Genomic DNA, 11889 nt, shown 5'->3' with positions numbered 1-11889 from the left:
AGTCTGTGAGCCATAAAGAAAAGATCTTACGCAATGCAGGGACGCTTCCTCACGCCACAGCTGGGACCTGATACAGAGCACCCCGCCCCCCCAAAAAGGCGTGCAATCTTTACAGCCGAACCATGGGCGCTGAATCCTGGCTGTGCTATTGACTAGTTGGGTGACCTCAGTGAGCATCAGTTTTCTCACCTTTAAAATGGGGACAATTATGGTGTGTGCTGTGAATGATGATGGGGAGACACCTGAGAGGCTCCTGGCCTCTATTGTTCCTCTAACCACTGAGGTGGCAAGGAGCTCTGAAAGCACTGTGACCAGCTTCGCCAGGGTGGAATCTGATGGTGCCTGGCCTCGTGACCATGCTGCACGCCTCTGGCCTCTTGTCCTGGGGCTTCTCTGAGGCCATCAAAGCGTGGGATGCCTATGGCTCTGCCTTTGTGTGTGTGTGTGTGTGTGTGTGTGTGTGTGTGTGTGTACAGCCCTTTGGGGTGGACACTGACCAATAAGAAACATGAGCTGGTGGATAAATTCTTCCTCCTATGCCTCCTGGTCCAGCTCTCCTGAGTTGCATTTTATATGCCGTCTTAAAGGATACCCCCGGGGGATAGAGCAATCATTCAGGTGCACCCAGAGGCAGCCAAGTGGATCACACACCTTGGCTTCAACTCTGCCTCCTTCCCTGCTTCACTTCCATCCCTTCCTCCCTCCTGCTCCCTGGGGTCACTCTTCCTAACACAGCAATGGGCATCAGCTCTTGGCCTCAGGCTCTGCTTTCTACGAACCCAGACACGACAACAATCATCTTCCTCAAAGGGTGTTGGAGGATAGAGGGAACAGAAATGGCCACTGAACTGAGAAGGAAGGCATCTTGAGACAGAAAAACGAGGCAGGCAGCTCCATCTCATCACTGGATCCATCATCACAGGACAACTTACTCTAAGGGTGGGGTCGGGCAGACAATGGCCTGGGAGCAGTCACAGCTGCACTCTGCACCGCCAAGGGGCCATTCAGACAGTTTCACGGTTAACCGAGGATATGAGGGTATATGTTTGGAAATAGGGCATGCATTCCTACGTCAAGATTCATGAACGGGTAACTTGTCTCGTGGGGGCAGGGAATCCAGCAGCAAAGGCCTTTATCATTGTTTGGGGACTAAGAGGGCAGAGCGGTCATCTGGTCCAAATGATTATTAAACAGCTTCCATTAACTACCAAGCCCTTGCGGACAGAGAAGTGATTTACTGCACAGTACAGGCTTGGGTAGGGTCAGTGGAAGGACAGGAGGAACTGAACAGGCCCAAGACGGCGTCAGTTATGCTAACAGCCTTACAAGCGGCCTGTGTGAAGGTGAAATAAGCTGATTAAAGTCAGGTGCTTAGACCAGGGTCCGGCACCAGTGGGCTTCTGTCTTACCGCCACCCTCCTTCTCCCTCTTCCTCCATATCCGATCAGGCAGGAGGCCCTCTCACTCCATCTCCTCACCAAATCCTGACTAGGTCCCCCAGCCCCACTGCCACTAGCGGTCCAGGCCACTGCCTGGATGCCGAGTGGCTCTCCCCTGCCTAACTCTTGTTACTGCAGCCATGGTGACCTTCCCAAGGAACAAATCTGGTTGTGCCCCTGTTCTACTTGCATTTCTCCCCATTACTCCTTAAAGAAGATGCAAGCTCCAAACTCTGATTCAAAAAGAGAACGTGCACTCCTCCGCTCACAGCAGCACCATTCACGACAGCCAAGACACGGGAACAACCTAAGTGTCCATCAACAGGGGAACGGATAAAGAAGGTGTGGTACATATACTGGAGAAGGACGTGGCAACCCACTCCAGTGTTCTTGCCTGGAGAATCCCGGGACGGGGGAGCCTGGTGGGCTGCCGACTATGGGGTCACACAGAGTCGGACACGACTGAAGCGACTTAGCAGCAGCACATATATACAATGGGATACTATTCGGCCATACAAAACAATGAAATAATGCCATTCACAGCAACACGGATGGACCTAGAGATGCTCATACGAAGAAGTAAATCAGACAGAGAAAGACAAATACCATATGATATCACTTCTCTGTAGAATCCAAAATATGATACAAGTGAACTTATTTACAAAGCAGAAACAGACTCACAGACATAGAAAACAAACTTGTGGTTTCCAAAGGGGAAAGCAAGGATTGGCGGGAGGGATAAGGTAATAGGTCTGGAAAAAACAGATACTACTATAAACAAAACAGATAAGTTGTAAGGATTTACTGGCAGAGGGAACTATATTCAATATCTTGTAGTGAACAATAATGGAAAAGGATATGAAAAAGAATATGTGCGTGTATATATATGTGTGTATATATATATATATCACTGAATCACTTGGCCATACACCAGACTCTAACACAACATTGTAAATCAACTATACTCCATTTAAAAAAAAAGAAGGTGCAAACTCCACAGTGTGGGGAGACTCGAGACTCTCCAGGCTCCCCACTGACCATGCCCACGCCATCTGGGCTCCTGGCCACTCTCCCTTCCCCTCTCAGCTCTTCCCTCGCTTGGTCTCTTTGCCTGGAAGACTGTGTGTCCCGTTCCCCTCCTCATCTGCCTGATATCAAGTACCAGCAGACACAGGGAGACTTCTGTTAAACTTTTTATTGAAGAAATTTTCAAACACATATAAAATAAAGCGACTATTGTAAGGAAGCAGCTTCATCAGTTATCAATACATGGCCAATTATGTTTCATCTCTGCTTCTCCCCACTCCTTCCTCCTCTTCAGATATTTGGGAGGAAGGAAATGGCACCCCACTCCAGTACTCTTGCTCGGAAAATCCCATGGATGGAGGAGCCTGGTAGGCTACAGTCCACGAGGTCGCAAAGAGTCGGACATGACTAAGCAACTTCACTTTCACTTTCACTATTTCACTATGTAACTCTATAAGAGCTCTTTTTTACAAAAATAGTACCACAATACTACCATCCCATCTTAACAATAGTTCTTTAAATCATCAAAGATGCCATCAGATTTTACATTTCACCAATTATTTTATACATTTCTTAGGAAGACTGTTTGAATCAGGATCCAAATGAATTCCATATACCATGTTTGATTCATATGGATTTAGGTTGCTTTTTTTCCTTCAATTTATTTTGATTTATAAGTTTCCTATCCATCTCTTATTTTTCTCTTTGCAATTTTCACTTAGTTGTTCGAAAACTAATGTCTTTTATCTGCAGAATATTCCACAGTCTGGATTGTGTCAGTCTTGAGGGTATCATTTTAATCCTGTTCCTCTGTCACTGTATTTCCTTAAATTGGTAGTTAGATTATAGGCTTGATCAGATCCAAGTTCATTTCTCCTTCCCCTCCCTCTCCTCTTGCTCCCTCTTCTGCTTCTTTTTCTGGACAATTCTATTTAATATTTGATATTTCATTCTTCCACCAGGGCATGCACAATGTCTGATGATATGTCTTTTTGCGTTATTACCAGTCACAGATGATCAATGCCTGGATCCATTAACTCACTGAAAGTTGCTCAGACATGTCCGACTCTTTGCAACCCCAAGGACAAGCCCACCAGGCTCCTCTGTCCATGGGGATTCTCCAGGCAAGAATACTAGAGTGGGTAGTCATTTCCTTCTCCACGGGATCTTCCCAACCCAGGGATCTAACCCAGGTCTCCCACACTGCAGGCAGATTCTTTACTGTCTGAGCCACCAGGGAAGCCCAAGAATACTGGAGTGGGTGGCCCATCAATTCTCAAGGGGATCTTCCCGACCCAGGGATCAAAATGGGGTCTCCTGCATTGCAGGCGACCAGGCGAGCTACCAGGGAAGCCCATTAACTCATTAGGGATGCAAAATGGTGATATTTAACTCCATGTTTTCTTATTTGATTATTAACTGGCAAGACAATATGAATGATTCACCAGTATTTTTAGTTTTTTGAAGCCTGGATTATCCAGAAAGAGCTCAAGGGAACAAAATTTCTTGGGTTCTTCCATGTTCATAACAGTTCAGCTTTTATATTGAAGGTCAATTTCACTCAGTATAAAAATCTTTTGTTCACATTTCCTGAAACACGTCATTATATTGCCCTGTAACATAAAGCATTGCTATTAAGAAGTCAGATGACAATTTGTTTTTCTTTCCTTTATAAATGATTTCGTCTTTTTGCTTGTATTCTATTTTTTTTTTTTTTCCTTTAAAGCCCTAGACATAAGTCTCAGGGTTGATTTGCCCAGGTATATGGTATGCTTCTTCTGTATGAAATTTCAGGCCAGGCTCTCTGTAAGGAACATTTCCTTGAGTTATAGTTTTCTGTATTTGTTCTGTCCCATTGCTTTGCTTTATTTCAGGGTTCTTCATGAATTCCTATTACATGAATGCTGACTCTTCCTTTTCTGTATTCTCTCTGCTCTATCACTCTCAAATCTTTTTTTATCTCTTTATCTCTTTTAAAATGCCCTCCTTCTATCTTAGTTTTCTTTGAAAAATATTCTCTATTATGGTTATTTTCTCTTCTATTCCTTTTCTTTCATCTTCATTTATGAAAGGGATTCTTGTTCTTTTATATTTATTTTCTGACTTTATCTTCATCCTTTTCAAAACATTTTCCCCTAATCACCTGACTTCTGAGCTCATCTATTTTTACTTTATGTTTTAATTTCATAATTTCTATCATTTAAAATTTTTCTCTAATTTTTTGGAAATACTAAGTTTTCCCCTCCTTTATGGACATATTTTTCTGACATGTGCTTTTACTACTTGTAGAATATGTTATTTTACAGCTCACTCTTCTTTTTCTCATAATTTTACACAGGATCCAACCTTGATGCCTTCCTGGTGTTTCTTTTTAAAGCAAAAGGAATTTTTCTAGTACTTTTAGGAGACATCAGGGGAGTAAGGTTACTTTTCCAGCTTCATGGATCTTTAGCTCTTCATTCTGTTGAGTTTACAAAGTGACTGTTCTCATTACTACTGCTGCAAAACAAATCACCCCAAATTTAGTGTATAAAACAACCACTTTACTGTGTTCAGGGCTTCTCTGATGGCTCAGACGGTGAAGTATCTGCCTGCAATGCTGGAGACCTGGGTTCGATCCCTGGGTGGGGAAGATCCCCTAGAGAAGGAAATGGCAACCCACTCCAGTATTCTTGCCTGGAAAACCCCATGGACAGAGAAGCTTGGTAGGCTATAGTCCATGGGGTCACAAAGAGTCGGACACAACTGAGTGACTTCATTTTTTTTTTTTTTACTGTGTTCATGGATTCTGTGGGTCAGACATTCAGAAAGAGCACAATGAAAATGGCATGTCTCCACATCATGATGCCTGGGGTCCAGGCTGGAAGACAGGCTGGAGGTGACTTGAGAGCACTGGGCCACCTGACATCTCTTCCATTCACCTACCTGGTGCTGGATGCCCGCTGTCTGCTAGAATACCTACCTGCGATCTCTTCATGTGGCTCATTGGGCTTCCTCACAGCATGGTGGCTGATTTCCAAGCATGAACATTTTAAGAAAGAAGAGGACATGCATAACATTTAAGCAGTCTTGGAAGCCACATGGCCTCTACTTTCTCAATACTCTACTGGTCAAGTCCATCACAAAGTTCCAGTCAGGTTACATGGGTCCCACCTTTTAAAGGGACAAAAGTCAAGGCCACGCTGTAAGAAGGGCATGTGGGATGAGGAGATGATTTTTGCAGTCATCTTTGGAAAATAAAATCTGCCTCAGTAATTATATATATAAATGTGTGTGTATTATATAACACATATGCATGCACACACATGTACACACACGTTTGTACTTCTTCAGATCCCCTGATCTTCCATCCTCCAACCCCACTTTTGTCTGGAGTTTTTCTTCCTTTGTCCTTAGCGTTGCTGTCCTGATTAGTTTGGATTCTACTCTCCAAGTCCCAGTGCGGGACTTTGTCATTAAAAAGGGCTTCAGCCTATTAGTTTTAAGAGTGTATAGGGGAAGCAAAAATGAGTTTATGGGACCCAGATGGTTCTCAGCATCATCAGACATCACTGCACAGCAGTCCCCTGGCACTCATATGCAAACTGGATCCTGCAGAAATATTTTCTGGTTTCAGCTGCTTTTGAATTGACCTGCGATTGAGTACAAGTTGGTGATGTGAGAATTCAACTGTTCTCAGGACCATCAGAAGCCCAGGTGTCTTTCTTCTGCTTTCTCCTTCACAGAAACCAGTATCACATAAGTGTAGTAACAGTGGTTTGTCCTCACCCAATCAGTATTTTGAGCTTATGGGTTATGTCACCTAGCTTTGCTACAGAAGTTGTCTGTGACTCTTCTGATTTCCTTATTCTAGTGGTTTTTCTGGAGGTGAGGGACAGGAAGGGTGGCAGATGAGTCTGTTAGGTCTGTCATAACAAAATACCACAGGCTGGATGGTTCAAACAACAGAAATGCATTTTCTCACAGTTTTGGAGGCTAGAAGTCCAAGATCCAGGTGCTGTCAGGGTTGGTTTCTGTGAGACCTCTCCTCCTGGCTTACAGACAGCCACCTTCTCTCTGTCTTCACATGGCCTCTCCTCTGTGGGCACGTGGAGAGACGGAGAGTGATCTCTCATGTCTCCTCCTCTTCTAAAGACACCAGTCCTGCAGGATTAGGCCCCTTATGAACTCATTGAACATTAATTATATACTTTAAGGCCCTATCTCCAAGTACAGTCGCTTTGGGGGTGAGAGCTTCAACATGTGAATTTCAGGGGGACAGGGTTCAGTCGGTAACAGGGAGAACTTGGGGAGAGGCTAGCACCACATTCTGCTGTCTTCCCAGAATGAGAGAGGTTCTGGTTGCAATCTGTACAGGCCAGTGACCCAGGGCAGGGAGCGCAGCAGAGGAGGGTGGGGAGTGCTCTGGGGCTGAACGGAAGATGCCATCAAGCACTTGACAAAGGCCCCCCATGGCTGGGCTCCTGCCTACCTCGAGCAGCTCCTTGGTTTTCTTACACACACCGTCCTGCTCCTGGGTCTCCTCTGTGGGCCTTTGTGCCCACAGTCGTGACTGCCTGCAATGCCTTTCCTCGCTTCCCTGTCACTTATCTCCAGTTCAACCAAGAGCTCCTATTTTATTTTATCCTTTAGAATTTATCTTGAGCATCTCCTTCTCCAGAAAGTCTTCCCAGATGTCTAGCTGGCTGCAGGGACCCACCATCTCAATGCTCCCAGACTGCGCCTGCATGCACACACACACACGTGCACACATACACCCCTCCTCATTGCACTTCCCTCACTGCAGTGTAATTGTGTCTTTATGAGCACCTCCACCACTAGACTGTTAAGACTCCTGAGGGCAAGGCCTGTGTCTTGTCACCTGCAGCAGACGGGATCCCTGCTCTCAATTCATTCCCCTCATCACAGAATTCACTCTCTATGCCATCACCGTGGCTTCATGTTGGATAAACAGACTTCTCTACTTTTACACTTTTGGGTTGGGCATGTGATTTGTTCTGGCTAGTGATGTTGGCAGAAGCTTTAAATGTGCTCAGGCGGTTTGTCTCCTGTGTTCCTGTGATCTCCCTTGAGAAAAACGTGCCCCAGGCTATCCACTGGTCCATGTGGAATATGGGGATATGAAGAGTAGACCTGAACCCAACCCAGAGGCTGGACCCAAGCCCAGCCAACCCGTGGTCTGAAACAGAAATCCCTGCTGACTCCCCCTACCCCAGTGCACCTAGGAAAGAGAAAGATAAATACCTGTTGTTGGGATCTGGAGGATGTTTGTTTTGCAGCATTACTGCAGCAATAGCTGATAAAAACAATATTCATCCTAGTGTTCCAAGCCCGGCACAATCCTGGACCAAAAAATGTTTGCTGAGTAAAGAAGCAAACACATCCTTTGACCCAGTACCTTTGTAGTAGGAGTCAGTTCTAGTCTCCTCCCCTGCTGAGACTTCTTCTATCTCTTCTTTGCAAAGGGGATAATGGCGGTTTCCTTGTAGGACTGCTGTGAGGATTCAATAAAATAACCTAGGTACAGCTCCTGGCACTTTTTGCCCAATAAGTGCCATTTTTCTTCCTCCTCCTTCACTCCTTGACATCTTTAAATGAGCTCTTAAGGTAAAATGATGGGGGCCCAGGGAGCTGAGTGGGGAGAGGGAAAAGCTTATTCTAGGCTCATGGGCCTTGGGCCCTTTAACTCCAGTGGGGGAAGCCTCTTCTTATCCTTCCCCTTCCTCTCTTCCTTTGCCTGCAGGGTTCTCCCCTGAGTCACTGCCAATCAGCTGCTCCTGGCCCACAGAAGAGGAGATGCCCCAGATCCCAAGAGTGGCTTGGCAATTCCTTGGCAGCATGTGGCTGGGCTCCCTTAAGAGGCTGGGAAGCTTACACTTCCTCTCTCTTGGACAGCAGCTGCTACGTAAGGGGCCTGACTACTCTGAAAGCACCATGCTGGGAGGATGCCAGGCCAGTCACGTGGGGACAGAAAGGCCACACCGAGGAGCACTAAGATGCCACACGTAGGACTGAAGCCTCTTGGACTTTCCAGCCCAGCCCAGCTCAACTGTCAGTTGAACACAGCAGAGTGAGTGGCCTCGGCCGATGCCAGGTGGAGCAGAGGAGCCCAGCTTCCCACAAGATGGGGAGAACGTTTCTGTTGTTTTAAGTCATTAAGTTTTGAGGTGGTTTGTTACACAACAGATAAATTAATAAATAAATGAACCTCTCTCTATATAATATATATGCTATATATAATTATATATAATGCACATTTTCATTATTATTCCTGAACCTTTGAGAGGAAGTGGTAGAATGACCTTAAATGTTTCTGTGTGTATCTCTAATGAATCAAGTATCATTTTACAAAACAGTACAGTTATCAAATATTGACTCAATATTATTATTAATTCAGTCCCTATTCATATTGGGTCAATGATCAAAATAATGTCTTTCATGTTGATTTTTTTTTTCAGTTCCAGAATCCAGTTCAGGATTAGACATTACATTTAGTAGCTGTATTACCTGTAAGAAGGTGCATAACAAGTCACCCCAAAACTTAACATCTCACCATGTCTGTGGGTCAAGAATCTGGATGTGGCCTCATTGGGCTATTTAGGTCAAGGCTTCAACTGAGGTTTCATCCAAGGCTGCAGTGATGCTAAGATACAACTGGGACAGGATCTGCTTCCAGGCTCACTCAGGGATTGCTGGCAGGATTCAGTCTACTGGCCCAAGGGCCTCAGTTTCTTAAAACACTGGCCTCTCCATTGGGTAATCTCACAATTTGGCAATTTGTTTCATCAGACCAAGAGAGCTGAGAAGAATGAGAGAAAGAATCCTAGCAAGAGAGAAGCCACAGTCTTTTGTAATCTAAACACATTCTTCCGGATTCTCAGAAGTGACATTCCATCACCTTTGCTGTACTCTATTCATTAGAAGCAAGTCATCAACATGTAAGCAACATGTAATCAACATGTAAGATGAATGGAGAGGACTTCCCAGGTGGTCCAGTGGTTAAGAATCCACCTGCCAATGCAGGGGACATGGGTCCCATCCCTGGTCTGGGAAGATTCCACATGCCATGGGGCAACTAAGCCCGTGTGCCATAACTACTGAGCCCCAACTACTGAAACCCTAGAGCCCATGTGCTACAACAAGAAAAGCCACTGCAGTGAGAAGCCTGCATACTAGAGTGCAGCTCCAGCCTATCACAACTAGAGAAAGCCTGCATTCAGCAACAAAGACCCAGCACAGCCAAAAGTAAATAATTAAGAAAAATAAAACAGATGAGTGGATAAAGAAGACATGATGTATTTATACAATGTAATATTAGCCATAAGAAGAATGAAATATTGCCATGTGCAGTAACATGGATGAACCTAGAGCGTATCACACTAAGTGAAGTGAGTCAGAAAGACAAATATTATATGATATCATTTATATGTGGAATCTAAAAAAAATACATCTGAAAAATGAAATTATTGACAAAGCATGAAATGAAATTATTGAAACAAACTCACAGGCACAGAAAACAAATTTATGGTTACCAGAGGGGAAAGACAGTGGGGGGCCGGGGATGGATAACTTAGGAGCATGGGATTAACAGATACACCCCACTATATACAAAAGAGATAAACAACAAGGATTTACTGTATAGTTCAGGGAACTATATTCAGTGTCTTATAACAACCTATAATGGAAAAGAATCTGGGGGAAAAAAAAAACGAATCCCTTTGCTGTATAGCTGAAACTAACACAATATTGTAAATCAATTATACCTCAATAAAAAAAAGAAAAAAGCAAGTCACCAGACCCCAGCACATTCGAGATGAGGTGATGATACATGAGACACAAAAGAGGGGCTATAATCGGAGACCGTCTTAGAAGCCTGCCTGCTGCAGCGCTCACGCCTCTTTATCCTCTTCCAACCTGGAGAGGTTTCCCAGCCTTTTCCTTTATCTTTCATGTCACTGACATTTTAAATATTACAGGCTAATTGTTTTGCAAATGTCTCTCAGTCTGGATTTGTTTGCTGTTTCCTCACAAGGAGACTCAAGTGATGTGTGTGGTTCTTGGGGCAGGAACACTTCACACGCTGTGTCCTTCCCTCCTGTCCATCATATCAGGAGACACATGATGTTGGTGTGTCCCATTATTAGTGGCCTCAGTCCGTGTCAATGTTGATGAAAAAAATTAATCAGTAGTCAATCTAAGAAAGAAATGGAAAATTTTATTTGAGCCAACCTGAGAATTATAATCTGGGAGACAGTCTTTCTAAGAACTCTGAGAACTGTTTGCAACTCTTTGGGACTCTCTGGGGAGGCCAGTTTATATATGTGAGTTTGGCAAGGGGGTGCAGAGCAACCAAGTACATGTTGTGGTAGAAGGTTACAATTATTCCGAGGAACAGAGATCTTAGTTAATGGCTTTAGTGCTGTTATAAGTATGGGAAGATGCAAGAATCTGAGTTTATAAAATTTTTCCTGAATATATCCAGTTATCTGAGGACCAGTTCTATCAATTTCCCTAGAGGCACAAAGTGCCTCATCCGGATCCCTGAACCCATTTCAACACGTACTGTAGGTCAGCAACTGCAGTCGATAACAACTTGACTCCTGTAGAACTGGGTGGTGGGTAACATTCTTTATAACATTCTTAATCCCCTCTCTCAGTCTTAATTTCGACCAAAGTTTGGGAGGCATTTCATGACCAATGTGTCCCACAGCCTTAGGAATGCTCATTCTCAGGTCAGACGGAGATGTCATTGATAAGCTGCCCACTGTGCTATTACCCCGTTACGAATAACCAAAAGCCTCTGGACTGCCTTTCTTACCAGTCTGTTATGGTTCAGGAAACGGTTCCCTTTTATTGCTTCCTCCCATATCTAGAGTCAACACTATTACCATCATGATCTTACAGGACTATATATTTGGTCAACTGTTTCAAATTGCCTAGTCATCATTATCTTTTTTTTTTTTTTTTTTTTGGAACGCTTCACGAATTTGCGTGTCATCCTTGCACAGGGGCCATGCTAATCTTCTCTGTATCGTTCCAATTTTTTTTTTTTTTTAGTATATGTGCTGCCGAAGTGAGCACAGTCATCATTATCTTTATCAGTGGCTCAGTCACACATTTGGAAATGCAAGAAACAATAATCTTGTAAAGAAATCTTGTAAAATAGACAGAATACAAGTAATACAGCTAGTAATATTAAGTCATAAGTAAGTATTTTAGCTAAGAACTTCCCTCAGATGTGGCTGGTATCCCCCCAGGTCATCTGACCAGTCTGTTCTGCACCAGTCAACATCTTTAAAGGAAATGATACACTGACATTTAAATAACAAGTTCACCAAAGATGTCTGCACATACATAGCAAGTGGTGGGTCACCGTGACTCTTTACAGGGTTGAGAAAAGAAAGATGCCTTTTAAGGAGTCACG

At 44.0% G+C, this 11889-nt stretch overlaps 1 non-coding gene across 1 annotated transcript; it reads right to left on the bottom strand.

Moving 5' to 3' along the window:
* Nucleotides 1-11428: 11428 nt before the first annotated feature.
* On the bottom strand, nucleotides 11429-11538 carry LOC122446884. The gene has a single exon (XR_006271043.1). It is a non-coding gene; the product is annotated as a U6 spliceosomal RNA (small nuclear RNA).
* Nucleotides 11539-11889: the final 351 nt, after the last annotated feature.

This window comes from Cervus canadensis, chromosome 8 (genome assembly GCF_019320065.1).
Source record: "Cervus canadensis isolate Bull #8, Minnesota chromosome 8, ASM1932006v1, whole genome shotgun sequence".
Taxonomy (NCBI): Eukaryota; Metazoa; Chordata; class Mammalia; order Artiodactyla; family Cervidae; genus Cervus; species Cervus canadensis.
This window is presented reverse-complemented; position numbering and strand designations above follow the sequence as displayed.